Source organism: Apium graveolens, chromosome 11 (genome assembly GCF_009905375.1).
Source record: "Apium graveolens cultivar Ventura chromosome 11, ASM990537v1, whole genome shotgun sequence".
Lineage (NCBI taxonomy): Eukaryota > Viridiplantae > Streptophyta > Magnoliopsida > Apiales > Apiaceae > Apium > Apium graveolens.
Window position 1 is genome coordinate 104,836,155 of NC_133657.1, and position 15,595 is coordinate 104,851,749.

The 15,595-nt window shown below is 35.1% G+C and overlaps 1 non-coding gene across 1 annotated transcript; it reads right to left on the reverse strand.

Annotated features, from left to right (window-relative positions):
- Positions 1–14,361: 14,361 nt before the first annotated feature.
- On the reverse strand, positions 14,362–14,468 carry LOC141699484 (small nucleolar RNA R71). The gene has a single exon (XR_012565945.1). It is a non-coding gene; the product is annotated as a small nucleolar RNA R71 (small nucleolar RNA).
- Between the last annotated feature and the right edge of the window lie 1,127 nt (positions 14,469–15,595).

The following is a 15,595-nucleotide window of genomic DNA, read 5'->3' on the forward strand; positions in this document are numbered from 1 at the left end:
GCAGCTGTGTACAATTTTGTAACACAGAGTTCTCTACTTAATATATATCTCTGGTGGAAAAGTTGAATCCGCCAGAAAGTTTTTAAGTACTTGTATTTAAATACTTTATGTTTTGATTTCTAAACTACTTTCATTCCGCACCATTGCTAGATCAAACACAATTATTTATTTGTAGAAGAACCATTCTTAAAATTAAAAAGAAGCCAGAATTCCATTCAACCCCCCTTCTGTAATTCTTGTTTAGGTTGTTTGGGAATAAGAATTGGTATCAGAGCAAGCTCTTGAAGAACAAAGAGTTTAAAGATCACAACAACAAACAAGATGAGCAAAAAGGATGTTGGAGTAAAGATTCCATTTCTGGACAAAGACAACTATCACCATTGGAAGGTGAAGATGCACCTGCATCTTCTATCTCAAGATGAAGCATACGTGGACTGTATTGAAAAAGGTCCACATGTCCCTATGAGAGCTGCTACAGGAAATGAAGCATATGTCCCAAAGCCTAGAGCAGAATGGTCTGATCCAGACATTGAACAAGTTGGTGAGGATAAAAAGGCCATGAACATTTTGTTTAATGGTGTTGATGGTGACATGTTTGACAACATCATAAACTGCAAAACTGCTAAAAATGTCTGGGAAACTATTCAATTTATATGTGATGGAAGTGAGCAAGTAAGGAAAACAAAATATAACTCTTGATTCAGCAATATGATCATTTTTATAGTGAAGAAAGTGAGTCACTAACTTACATATTTAGTAGATTTCAAAAGCTATTAATGCTCTAAAGTTGCATGGAAGAGTCTATCAAACAAAGGACTCAAACCTCAATTTTCTTAGATCTCTACCCAAGGATTGGAAACCCATGAAAGTCTCACTAAGAAACTCTCAAGACTACAAGGAATTCACCTTGGATTGAGTGTATGGAATTCTAAAGACCTGTGAGCTTCAAATTGAGCAAGATGAGTGTTGGTGAGACTGCGTAGCTGTATGAACAATTACGTGATAACTCAACACGATAACAACACTAGAACATGACAAGTTAATAATACTACGTCTACACAAGAAATCAGGAAGAATGAAGACAAGGCAAATACAAAGAATCAGAAGATTAGAAGAAGGTCTGAAGTCTGTTTATCGGTCACTGAAAGAAGTTCATTAATATGTTCATGCCTTAGTGAAGAATAAAGGTTAAAGACTTTCAGGATTTCGGAAATAATGAAGATTCAGTGTATAAGTGCTACTAGAAGATTTCAGTGTATCGGCATTGATTGAAGATAGACAGTGTATGAAGCATAGGAATCTGAAGAATTGAAGATATGGTATAGACAGAGGTTAAAGAAGACAACTGCAGTCTTGAAGTAATACTCACTGACAGGAGTTCATTTATATGTTCAAGCATTGGTGAAGAACAGTGAATGAAGTATTCAAGATTGTAGTAGCAATGAGGACGTTTTCTAAAGTACTAGAAAGGATTCCAGTGAAAGTACAATTGTTTATTGACAGTCAGTGTTCGAAGCGATAAAGTTGTTGAAAGCTTAACAATGTAATCAAGTCTATAATACGAAGACCTGAATCGGGGTTAGTCGTCTGTGAACCAGACCAGTTGCACTAGGCGTCAACTGCTCATGAAAGGAATCGGATAATTGTTAAGTTGAAGAACGTACTTGGATTGAATGTTTATCTGTTAAAGTACGAGAAGAGGTGCGCGAGGTATAAAACTAAACAGCTCAAGGGACTGGCAAAGCTCAAAGTTTAATTGGTAAATTAAATAAATTTATTTAGTGGACTTTAATATAATTTATTTATTAAACTTAAAATAATTTATCTTATAAACTTTAAGTAAGTTTATTGTATAAATCTAAATTAGTTTATTTATATAAGTTATATTTAAGTTTATTTTATAAATTAATTTAGTTACAATTTAAACTTAAAAAGAAAAAGAAAAAAAACAAAAACAAAAACAAAAGAAAAAGAGAAAAAGAAAATACAAAAAAAAGAAACGAAAAGAAAAAGAAAAAGAAAAATAAAATAAAATAAAATAAAAATAAATAATAAAAAGAAAAGGAATCAAGGTGGCCATTTTGTTTATATAGAAATAAGGTAGTCGCCAAAGGTGACCTTGGTTAAGTATATATATTCTACTAGTACAAAGGTCGCAGATTGCTTTGGATTGTTTATAAACTAAGGCAAAATAAACACTCTCCTCCCCCTGGTCACCACAGAGACACATAATTTTTCTAAGGTAAGTTGGTTCCTCCTTGGTCGCCATAGAGCTATACTTGAACACCATAGAGAGTGAGATAAATTCTCTGTACACCCTGGTCACCACAGAAGTGCCTCTTCTCACCCACACAATTTTATTGGATATAAAGACTACACATTTGTAGCAGAAAAAATCAGCCAATTTTTGGGGACTCATTCTGTTCATCTTCTCTCCCAAGAGAGAAGTGAAATGGTAGCAAAGATTTACAGAAAAACTCAAGCTTTTTGTATATCTGTTTAACTTCTCACCTGAGTAACGTTATAATTCCCGATTTAATTCTTGTATATTCTTAGGGGCATTATAATCGTTATCCAGTAATTAAATCCTAGTACAAATAAAAGCTAGATCATTGTATAGGATTTAATTTGTATATCTTTGTAGAAGCTCGGAACTTTGTTGTTCTTGAATTGTAGCCGGTTAATTTATTTACCGGAGTGTAGCAACACCCCAGAGGATTTATATACGAATATATACTTCCCCGAATATCTTGTGTTCCTCGTTTTATTGTTCCAAACACTATTTCTCTCAAGAACATGAAACCACTACCGAGCACTAAATCTATATCCGCTAAAGATTCGAAAGAATTTTTAATTTAGTGATTATCGTATTCAACCCCCCATTCTACAATAATTCAGGATCTAACAATTGTATCAAAGCGGACTGATTGATACCGAAATCATGATCTTTAAATAATTGAAAATTAGATTTTACGTAAATAGGTATTTTTGATTAATTTATTTTCTAAAAAAATTAAAAATATTGGAAATTTAAATCTTTCTCAAATATTAAATTAAGGGTACTCAAGGTATTGGTAGACTCAGGATTCCTCCGGGCTTTTAAAATGGTTTTTAATCTTTTGAAGAAAACGAAGACCATGTGCTATTTAGACGGAAAATTTCCGAATACGGAAATTGAAGATAATGGTTTTCTCACTCTAATGAAACTGATTTCAAGTCCTACAGACGAAAATTATGGAACATCCTCAAAGGCTTACTTCATAGGATACCACTGAGTTTTCAGACGCAGGGAATGAATGAAATTTCTACATGTACAATTTTTCTCGGAGATTTTAAGACAACTCTATGATTCCAGATTATACAATCACACAGTGGTTTGTACCAATGGTATATTTATCAGGGAATCAATGAGATCAAATAGGTAGGAATTGTAGAGGTCAGAGAGAATAGTGGGGATAAACAAACATCTCAGTCACAGGTAGTAAAGTTGGAACCTCGGGACAGAATGTAAGAGTTACTGATAGCTGAATCAGAAGAAGTTCAGGTAGAAGTACTTGAGGGACTGGATTTCAGGGCCGTGTTTCACATGTCAGGGAAGTTTGGTCACATTGGATTCAGATAGAATACAGAAGCTATATCCAAGGATCAAGCCTATCTATTCCGAAGTAGGGACTTTTACAGATTCAGTTCAAGAGGTGATTACAAGACTGAGATTGGAACAGATACAAGATTTGATAGCTACAGTTATGACAAGACATATGTGTCAAGTAACTATCAGGGGTTTTGCTACAACAGAACAAGAAGCTTGACAAACAAGGATGAGTAGGGATTCAATTGACGAGTTAAGACAAAGGTGGAATGTTTTTTAGGGAAGCAGCCAGCCAAAACTTATAGTGCATGGGAAAGAGTTGGGATAGATCAGATGACGAGAATCATGAATATCTTGCCTTCATAACAATCTCTGAAGATGGTCCAACTCACATATCTTAGGTTTCAAATTCTTGAACCACTGCAATATTTTGCTCTTAATATTCAATGCATGATAAGATCTTAGTGTTTAAATGTTAACACTCACACAAGTATGATAGCATCACACATAGATAATGTTGAACTAGTTCACTAGATTATTTTTCTGGTAACTAGGATTGATGTTTAACTTGTGCATGTTACTTTAGATGATCTTATATATGTGTTTGAATATTTGTTGAACATGATTTATTGCTTTAGTGAGATATATGTTTTCCAGCATATAAGATCTTTGTTAATGCTTATTTTCTGTATCCTATTACAATGTGATTTATCCATTTAATCTGAATTATTTGTTAAAATGTATTAGTTTCTATTTGGATTGAGATAGCTAGATGAGATACATCAACATGATTGGACTAGATATAATTAGTGATTTATTTGTTAATTCTATTTATTCCATATCATGTTTGTATTGCTTAATTCTTATGCACGATAAGAATTAACATGATAATGTTGCAGCAGTTGTTATCTCTGCTTATAGTAAAATCTCTAATCCATCTGGACCCAAACTGATAAGTTGGGTACCAAGAACTATTAATCAATTTGTGAGTGCAGGACGTAACAGGTTATTTGATTCATATGTATTCTTGGTATTTGATACTCAAGGCATGTGATCAAAGAAAGAGCCTCACAATCAAATGTGATTGACATAAGCTATTCCGTCAGTAATCTTTGGAGATGACATCAATGGTTTTCATTATGGGACAAGCTATACAGAAAAAGGAATGTCATCATGAATTCAACAATTTCTATCACTGATAACAACTAATCATTGGAGTCACTGATAATAGATGAAGCAACTTCCTTGCTGGAAAATCAAGGCACAAATCATCTTATCAGACAGTTCTATATCAAAGGACAAAATGTCAATTCAAGGAAGGATTAGTGTCTCATCTGAAGTAGGAAGGTTGAGAAGCTTGCTCTTATAAGAGTAAGGAAAGGATATGCTTATGGCTAGACTGGAGTGTCAAGAAAGGTGAAGTCAATGGTTTCTACCGTAAAGCTTCATCTAACAAAAGTTTGGTTATGGCATTAGAAGTCTCACCCTTGAACATCAACTCAAGGAACTCTTTTGTGAAAAGGGGTTTGTGAGAGGACTACCTAATCTGGAATTTAGAAGATGATATGTCACACCCCCAACTTAACAATACATAATATAAAACTATTACAATAGATAAAAGAAAGTAAATACAACCGAATCCAAGATCTTACAGTTTAGGGTTTGGAACAGCCCAACACTATTAACTATTACAACTGGTTTTAATATCGAGTCCTCACACAAAACTATCTCTTATTCTACCTGAGCTCGAACATACGCATCGGCATCACAAGTCTTACGTGTTGTCTGCTTGAATCTAACCATATCTGCTAGCTGTAATATTAGGGTGAAAGCAAGTAGTGAGCCAAATGCTCAACAAGTGCTAAACAATACGGTACAAAACATAAATCGAGATATATTTAAAAGAATAACAATGTGAAGATAGAGCTAATAATAATAAGAGATGAACTTTTGGGTGATGGCATCATTTGTTTGTATAAGAACATTTCCAAAATCATTTCTTAATCAAAAACCATTTGATGACGCTACGGATTACAGCCGGTGATCAACCGCGAAGTAATCCCGAACCTCGCTGGGTTCTAAAACATTAATGGGATCCCTAGGCAACTTTTAAGCCTATAGCATAAGTGTGGAAAGGACTCGCATCTCAGTCCAGATCCACTATTTAAAGAAAACATTTATCCCCCTTTAGGACTGAAAATCCAAATTTTAATCATTTCAAAAACTGATGCTGATTGATAATTAATTTCTTAAACATTAAACATTTTATCAAGGGATTATAAATCAACTTTGAAATACTGGAAATATGTTCACTAAATCTCAGGGCCATGATCCACTAGACTTTACTCTATCAGGGTAATTAAAAGGTTTCTATTTACAAGGACTTTGACAAGGAGATTTAGTAGGGTTATTGGATAATATGGAAAAGTAATGTTAGACTAGGCTTAAAGCAATAGTTTCAGATAAGCTATATGTAATAAAATATCAAGAAGATAAGCATTACTAGTTCCAGGTATGATATAGGTGTTAAAATACAAAGAAACTGATCATCAGCTCAAGGTATATTAGGGTGTCAAGCTTTAGGGTAAGGATAGGGTTATCAAACAATCATGAACGACTTTAAAGAATAACTGGCTTTTAGGTATCAAGATAAAGTTTCTATCGAGGTTCTTACAAGAGTTGAATCAAAGCATCATGGTGCAATATCAAGATTTCTCAGGAATCAATAGCATGTTAATCAAAAGGATCAATAAAGTATTATAACAAATCTCTATTTTATCATGGCATCACAATTACTTTGGTATACTAGCATGGTATGACTTTTGATCTACTTGTAATAAATACTTGAGGGTTCATGGCATTTCTATATAATACGAAGATAGGTTTGAGAACCAATTGGTTCAAGTATAACTAGATAAATCAGAATACTTGCATCATATGAATAGGAACTAGTTATCCCACATTTGCAGTGTAAACGAAAAAGCAAGTTGAATCACTTGCCTTGAGAAAGGCTGGACTGGACTGGCAGGTAGGAGCAACTGGAAGCTTTACTCGACCTTTATGGCAAGTTTACCCTCGTCTCGAGATCCTACACAATTAATAATAACCTCATTATAATATATTCTCACTAACTCAACCTATTTACAACCCGAAATTAAACACAAATGGCACTTAGGCCTATATGCACGCAATTTATAATCACCTTATAAACATAATAGTACACATAGCCACATATACTCACATACCATATTTAAGTACCAAATAATATCACACACGCCATATTGCAACACTAGGCTTGGATGATCTCGCTCCACAACTTAGGTCACTTGATCGCTAAACTAGACAAAAATCTCCAAAGTTTGGCCTCCTAACTCGATGTGCCTTTACTAAACCATCCAAATCCTATTGACCCTCACTTGGGCCTTTCACTCTACTGACTTTATGCTATCTTTCAACTATAGTGGTCAACCTAGGCCTCACTTATAAGTGCTCTAAAACTATGTGGTAAGTGAAGGTGCTCATTATGGTAAATTTCAGAATGACACCTATGATTTCTTGGGTGCATTAGACACTCTTACACTACAATTTTACCTCCAAAACTTCTACACTAGACTCTTCTGATAATAAGTCAACTCCCAAACTTAATTTGGCTCAAGGGCCTAGCTTGGGCCTCCCTAGGCCTAAGCTTAAAGTCTATGGTTCCCCTGTTTTTATTGGCATAAAAGGTCCTGACTTGAACTAACTTGTGACACATTATTATAACTCAAATCCTATGAACTATGGCTGGAAACACTTCTCTGACACTCCCTCTAACTAAGTCCCAACAGGGCCTAATGAGGGCCTACCCATGACATGGTCAAAACTTCCCATTTCTAAGTTGCAACAAAATTGTCCCCTGCTGGACAGATTTTGTGATTCCACTCGTGCACCTAATCAAACATCTTACAAACCTCCAACAAACACCTAAAACCTATTTTATACTCCTATTTCTAGCTTCTGGTGTCTTGGACCTTAAAGTGCACCACAAATGCCCAATCAAAACTTCCCCACAAACTAGTGCAATATTCTGGAAAAATGCAAACACTAACCAAACCCTTTCCACCTTAACTCCCACTTATTAACCAAGCATCCAACCTTTACCAAAGCAAACCTAGTGCATCAACATCCTAAAATAGTGACATGCAAATAAAAAAAATACAACATGCAACTCATGGAAAACACTTAACAAGGTTTCGGCTAAACATAGAGTTTAAATTCTTGCAAATTCGACTTGAACCTATTACCCAACCTTAATAATCATGAAATTTATCTTATCTTAACTATTATTAAGAAATATATCATGGAAAAAATCTATTTCAAGCACAAATAATTCGAATTTATAGACTTTTAAACATGAAAATATGATTTCGAGAAGAGTAGCATACACAACATGGTTGATCATCATTTTTACATTTTAAAACTAGCATGCATGGCTAAACATGATTATATTGTGAAATTTCAGATGTATGCAAAGGTTTTTAAAGCTTGGTTTCTCCATAAAACACTTGGTTAAAACATATATGAAATGTATCTCATAGAGAGCTCTTAAATTCACAAGAGTTAAGAGTTTCTCTTTGGAGATCACACAAAAGCTACACATGAAACCATGAAACTTCATCTCCCAATCACAAAACTCTTGGGAAGTATATAAAATAAATATAGGTAGGATAATTACACTAGGGAAGATGAGAAATGGGATGGAATAATGGAAGGGAGGGGGGAATGGGGGTCTCGGCCGAGAGCAAGGAGAGGGAGGGGGAAGAGAGAAAAAAGAGAGAGTTGAGTTGGGGTGAAGTGAATGTGGTTGAGTGTGAGTTTGATTGAAGTTATATCATTACAATTATGCAAATTGGTGAGTGGAGTGTGCTTTTACCACTATCTCCCTTCTCTTATTGAAAGTAAAAATGCATGCAAGGGTGTTTTGGTAAAGTGGCCTTGGTAGAAGTGGGGTGTTAATTGTCCCTAGTGCCCTTGAGTTGAATTAGAAGTGATTTGCATGCATGGGCAAAAGAGTAAAATGCAAATTAAATAAACAATTAGTTGCAAAGAATAATTTTTATAAATAAAATTAATATTTCAAAAATTATAAAAGTTGTACCATAAAATAACTTGGATTTTTAAAAATTTTATGAGATCACTTTTGAAATTTATGAATGAAATAATTTTTTAAAAGAAAATTTTCCAAAGTATAGAATATTACTTATAAATCAAAAATAAAGGCAAATAATAAAACTCTTGCTTTGAAAAATTTATAATCTACATAAAGCAACTTATAACGCAGCAAATTCAATTCACACAAACGTACAATCACTAAGTATATTTATAATCGGCTCTAATATTATACAAAGTTCACAAATAATATTACATAAAATGCCGGTCGTAACATGATATATATGAGGCATGTCAAAAAGGGAAGTCAAAGACAACATCACATGAAAGTAAAGATATACCTTAGTGATGGTGGTTGACTACTCTTATGAAACAAAGTTGTTGTTCATGCATTCCCAAGACAAGACATCACAGATGGTGATTGATCGTATAAGAAGATCAAGCTGGAAGCAACTATAAAAGAAATGATCTTGTGGTCAGATAATGGGACTGAATTCAAGAAGCAGTTCTAATTGATATATTTAACATCAAGAATATTCTAAGACATATTCAGCACTAGGAACTTCGTGTTAGAATGAAGTGGTACAAAGAAAGAACCTGAACTTGATAAATCTATAAGGGAAATATCAAGCTAATCAAGAATTTCTAAATACCAAAGGGCTGGAGCAGTCAAAACAGTTTGCAATAAGTAAGATCGAGCCTTGATCAGGATGTATACATGAAGACCACTAATGACTTAATGGCCAACAGAAGCAAATACTGGATAACCTGAAAGTGTTTGGAGAGAATGTTCTACAAAAGCAAAAAGTAAAATGTTTTTAATTGTTAGAAGATCTTGGCATTTGCAGCTAAGACTTGTAAGGATATTCTTTATGGCTACTCAATGGAGTTTACAACCTACAGGGCATTGTGGTTGATCAACAGAAGATGATTGAAAGTCTAAGTACACAGATCAACAACTCCATGCTCCTATTTGTTAGAGGAGAAATTAATGGTATTGATGATTCATATCCAAGAAGTAGAATGGCAGTGTATAACACAACTCATTATTTCAATGAAGCCAGTCAGCAAGGGTAATGATTTTCAGGAAATCCCAGCAACAGCTTAGGAGGGAGCAGAAGAAGGATCAACTAGTCAGACACTACACCACATTAAATATCAAGAGGACACTACAAGAACATATTTGCTGAGACAAAGGGTTTGATGTCAATATTATTCCCAGACTTTAGTTCTAAGTGATCCAGATGGTGGAGTAATGATTAGCAGGGCTACTAAGTATAAATGAGTATCTCTCTAGTTTTCTATCTAAGGAAGAAACTAAGAAAGTTACAGAAGCTCTGATAGATCCGGATTGATTGGGTGATTACAAAGAAAGATGAACTCAATCAGTCACCAAGCAGATTGTAGGGAAGCTGGTATCCAAACCAAATGAAAACTTTGTAATTGGTACTAGGATAACCAGAAGTCATACTGGATGGCAATGGCACTGTTATGAGGGACAAGGCCAAACTGGATGCTAGGTTATTATAAGGAAGCAGTATCTAACAGATAGCACCAGTGACAAGACTTGAGGATATTACGACATATCAGGCACCTGATGCACATTACACTTGGAACTGGACTGTAGTAGATGTGTACAAGTGCACTCCTGGTTGGTGAGTTAAAAGAGAAAGTCAATGCACAATAGTTCATGGACTTTGCAGTTGCAGACCTATTGGACTACGTATATCTCTTCTTCACAAGCTCACTACATGTTGGTATAAACTAGTATACTACTCAAGTAATCGTCAAGGACATGGTATGGCAATTTAATTGAAGTTACAGTTAAATATGAACTAGTAGAGTCGTCATATTAATAACTCTCTTATCACCAGGGACGGACATAATGTTATATATGTGCAGTGATATCATGATAATATTATATTTTGGTCTATTAACAAAAACTTGTGCAAGATTATTTGCTAAGTAATTGCAGAGTAGGTATGAAGGAGCGTGTTGGAAAAGTTGCAATTCTAATTGGAATTACTAGAAGCATGCCAAAAGAATATTTCTTTTAGAAGCTCAAGTAAACCAAAAGAATGATGGCAATACAAGTAAGTTAAGGATCTTTTGAAAATGTAAAATTTTGGAAGATTCTGAACATGCCAAGACTATTTACCAACGTATACCACTAAAGCTTGATCAGTGTAACTCAGGTAAAATGACAAGCTATAGAGGTATGACAAGCACACTCTTTTACTCAAATGCTAATAGACAACATGTAATGTTCTCAAGATGCCAAAGTGCAAGGTTCCAAGTGGGTCCTAGAGAATCCAATCTTATAGTTATTTAAAAGATTATTAGATATCTTAAGGGTCTACCAACTCTTGGAGTAAAGTACCCTAAAGATATTGTGCTTAACATGTTTGGCAATATAGATACAAATTATGCATGTTATAAGAAAGACAGGAGAAGCATCTCTGAAGCTGTCAACCTAAGTGACAGGAGAAGCATCTCAGGAAGCTGTCAACTTCATGGAAGAAGATTGATTTCCTAATATAATGAGAAACAACTTCAAATCCAAAAACTCTGTGGAACACTCTATGACAGTGCACCTTCACAGCAGGTATCATTTATTTCGAGAACATGTCTTTCAGTCAAAGAGTCACTTGCAGAAAAATTTATTAAATCACTTGAAATTTAGAACTCCTCTAAGTAATCAATGTTTATCTTCAGGCACTTATACTAATATACAAAGTGTGGAAATTCTTCTTAAGTACAACTATGGTTAAAATGTTTGATCGCTTTATTAGAATAACCTTATGTTGTCAAGTTAGAATAATTTTTGTACTTATCTGAAAATTTCTAAACACTTTGATAATAGATGCAATACTCCATGGATCAAAGTATATGGAACTTATAATATTTTTCTAAGATTGCAAATAAGTCAATGTTGGTTAATGTTTCTTTATTTATCGAACCAATATTGTTTGAGATATTATAGTTATTAGGAGTTAACAATTGTATAGAATATGATATTGAATGCTAATATCTAGTTGCTAGATAATTAGTATTTAATTCTTTGATATCTTACTCTAATATATTTGAATTATGATATTTGACAATCCCATGTCAAATCAGTTTCATGATTTAAATAATATTAAAGTAGGGTGCAACATAATTATTGGTATCTAAAGTACTTGACAAGTATCAGTCAATGATATGTTGTTAATATATTGTTGCAGATAATTGTGAGATTTTAGGTTCTAGTGGATTTATATGAGTTGCTATATCTGAAAGATTCACTATAATTTAAAATCAGCAGCATAGTCATTCTTATTAAGATTATTTATCAATAACAAATTTTGTTGATTATAATCTTGTAAAGATAGATTATGGAGCTTTTGACGTGAATGAGAATTGCTTAGACTTTACCTTAAGTGATCAATGCTTTTATAAAAACTCATTCATATTAAAAGACAAAAACTTTCTTTCTCTTCTTATTACTGGCAGGTCATTAGTCTGTGTCTTATTGTTAAGTGGCATTTATGACACTTATTTATGCTCTAATAAGCTATGAGTTGGTGTATATGTACTCAAGTTATATGTGTTTTAACGTATTTTCTAGTGTTTTTGCATTTTAGGCTTTACTTCTTGAATCAGGTGAATTAACATTATTTTGATGCTAATCTGGTGTTTAGGATGTGTTTGAATAAAAGCTTGAAAGTCTGGCTCGAAGCTGCAAGGAATAAAGAAAAGAAAATAAAGTTTTTTGGAAGAAGGTCGGCGCGCCCACGCTGATGTTGCTCGCGGCCGCGCCAGGGAACAGAATGTCAACGCGCCCACACTGGTGAAGCGCACGGCCACGCTGGGTCGGGAATTCAAAATCCTGATTCTTTTATAATTCGATTTATGGACTCCTGGGAATGGATGGACTGCTATATATATATAACTTTAGGTCATTTTTATAATGTAATCAAGACATCAAGGAAGGAGAAGAGGGTAAGAGACCTTTTAGCACAATTCAACAAAGGCGAAGACGATCTAGTTTATTCTCGTGAATCTTTGATTTGAGGTATAATTTGGATGCTTATTTCTTGTTTTATTGAACCTATATTCTTGTGTGTACTTTGGTTTATTTATTCGTATAAAGACTATGTTTTCTATATCATGTTTACATTGGAACCCACGTTGGCGATGAGTTCGATTATGGGCTAATCGTTATCTTGGGCTTCTAGCGGATTTATTTATGGATTTCTTTAGTTGATTTATTTAATGCCTTAGTGTGTGGTGATTGTATGATAACCTAGTTATGGTTGTGCTTATTCGTCTTATGAGCGTCGCAAACTTATAAGATAACGTGTTAATTCTTAATGAAGCATAAGTGAATTTAAGGATTTAGAACTTGTCATGCTAGCATATGTTCATGTATTATTATGCATGATTAGTAGGTAATTTTACCCATCTTACTTGCCCTATATAATCAAGATAGATAACTTGTGCTTAAACCGTTATGTTGTCAAATTCTAAAGACATATAGGGTCTCAATATAATTGGTACTTATTTAGCTTCTATCTCTTTTGTAGATGTCTGGTAGAATGGTATTCGTGCAACGAAAGTTGGCGTTTATCAGTTTCGTGTTATCTGATTAGTGTTCACCATTGTATGCTAAGGATGAGAATAATAAAACTATTGAATGAAGTACTTAATGAAGTTAGAGTCCAATATTTGTCATATATATATTAATCCAGTCTAGTTTATTCTCATAGTTATAATTGTTAGCGTAATTCTTAGTTATAAACAATCTCAACTTGTTATAGTCTTAGCATTGAATAATAACCATACATTGTTGCTTAGGTGGGTACTTTAGATAGCTAACCAATATAGTCTCTGTGGGATCGAATTTGATTTATATCTTATACTACTTGCGAACTCGTGTACTTGCGTGTAGTATTAGCGCGGGTTTAGCGACTAACAAGTTTTTGGCGCCGCTGCTGGGGACTGTAGTGTTAATTACTAGTTTATGTGATTTCTATCAGTGGTCGTTAAAGTTCATTGACTCGAACATTGTTACTTATTTGTTTCCTTGTCTTGTTTCAGGTTATCTAGTGAGGGTGTATGCATACGCGTTCGCGTACTCGTAAGAGAACACTGGATAAAGCCGAGGAAGAACTTGTGGTAATTCGCAAGAAGTGTCGGAGGAAGAAAAGAAGGTTGAAGAAGAAGAGAAAGTTGAAGAGCCAATTATAGTAGCTATGGGCGATCAAGCAGGAAATCTGAAGGCTTTGATGGACTATTCTAAGCCTAAGATTAATGACATTCAGTCTAGCATCATTCGACCAGCCATCATGGCTAACACTTTCGAGATCAAGTCAAGCACGATCCAGATGATATAGAACTCAGTTCAGTTTGGGGGTTCTCCTACCGAAGACCCCAACATGCACATCAGGGATTTCATCGAGATTTGCGATACTTTCAAGTTCAATGGTGTGACTGAAGATGCTATCAAGCTGCGACTCTTTCCACTCTCTCTGAGGGACAAAGCTAAATGCTGGTTACACTCTCTACCAGCAGGGTCTATCAAAACTTGGGAAGATCTTGCTCAAAAGTTTCTCACTAAATTCTTTCCCATGATGAAGACAGCAATAATCAGGAATGCTCTTACCCAGTTTGCGCAGCAAACTGGAGAATCTCCGTGAGAGGCTTGGGATCGATATAAGAAGATGCTAAGGAAGTGCCCACACCATGGCATGCCTGATTGGATGATTATCAACTGTTCTACAATGGATTGGGTCCTACTTCTAGGCCCATGCTTGATGCAGCATCAGGAGGAGCCTTGTGGGCTAAGAGCTATGATGAAGCTTATGAATATATTGAACTGATGGTTGCTAACGAGTACCAGAATCCTTCCCAGAGATTGACTCAGGGAAAAGTTGCAGGAATTCTGGAGTTAGATGCAGCAACTGCTATCGCTGCCCAACTTAAGGCTTTAACAATGAAGGTGGACACTTTGGCTAATTATGGAGTTAATCAAATCACTAGTGTCTGTGAGCTTTGTGCTGGTGTCCATGAGCCTAATCAGTGCATAATTTTTAATGAATCAGCTCAGTTCGTTCGTAACTTTCAGCGATCGCAGCAACTTGTACCAGCCACCTATCATCCAAACAACCGCAACCATCCTAATTTCAGTTGGAGCAATGCTCAGAATGCGGTTCAACAGCCTTATCATCAGTACTCAGCTAAGTAGTACAACCCCTTGGTTTTCACAACCGCAGTATGCACCAAAACAACAACTCCAGCTACAGCAAGCTAATGAAAAATCTGAATTGGAGGTGTTGAAGCCTATGTACAAGAGCCAAGTTGTTTCTATCAAGACCTTGGAAAATCAAATTGGGAAAATTGCCAATGCCTTCTAAATCGTCAACCTGGTACACTACCTAGTGACACTGAAGTGCCGGGGAAAAAAGAAGCTAATCCCGAACAAACTCAAGAGTTGGCTGAAAAAGCTGGAGCAGAGAAAGAATTAGAGCAGCAGGACGAAGAAGTGGAACCAAGGAAGACTAATGTTGAGCACACTCTGCCTGAGGGTAATACAGGGGAGAAATAGATCTATCCTCCACCGCCTTTTCCTAAGAGGCTATAGAAGAAAAAGCTGGACAAGCAATTCGAGAAGTTTTTGGAAGTGTTCAAGAAACTTCACATCAACATACATTTCGCTGAGGCTCTCGAGCAGATGTCTAGTTATGCAAAGTTTATGAACGGTATTCTCTCTCAAAAAGTGAAGCTAGATGATTTTGAGACTGTCGCTCTCACGGAGGAATGCAGTGCTATGCTACAGCAGAAGTTGCCTCCAAAGCTTAAAGATCTAGGAAGCTTTAC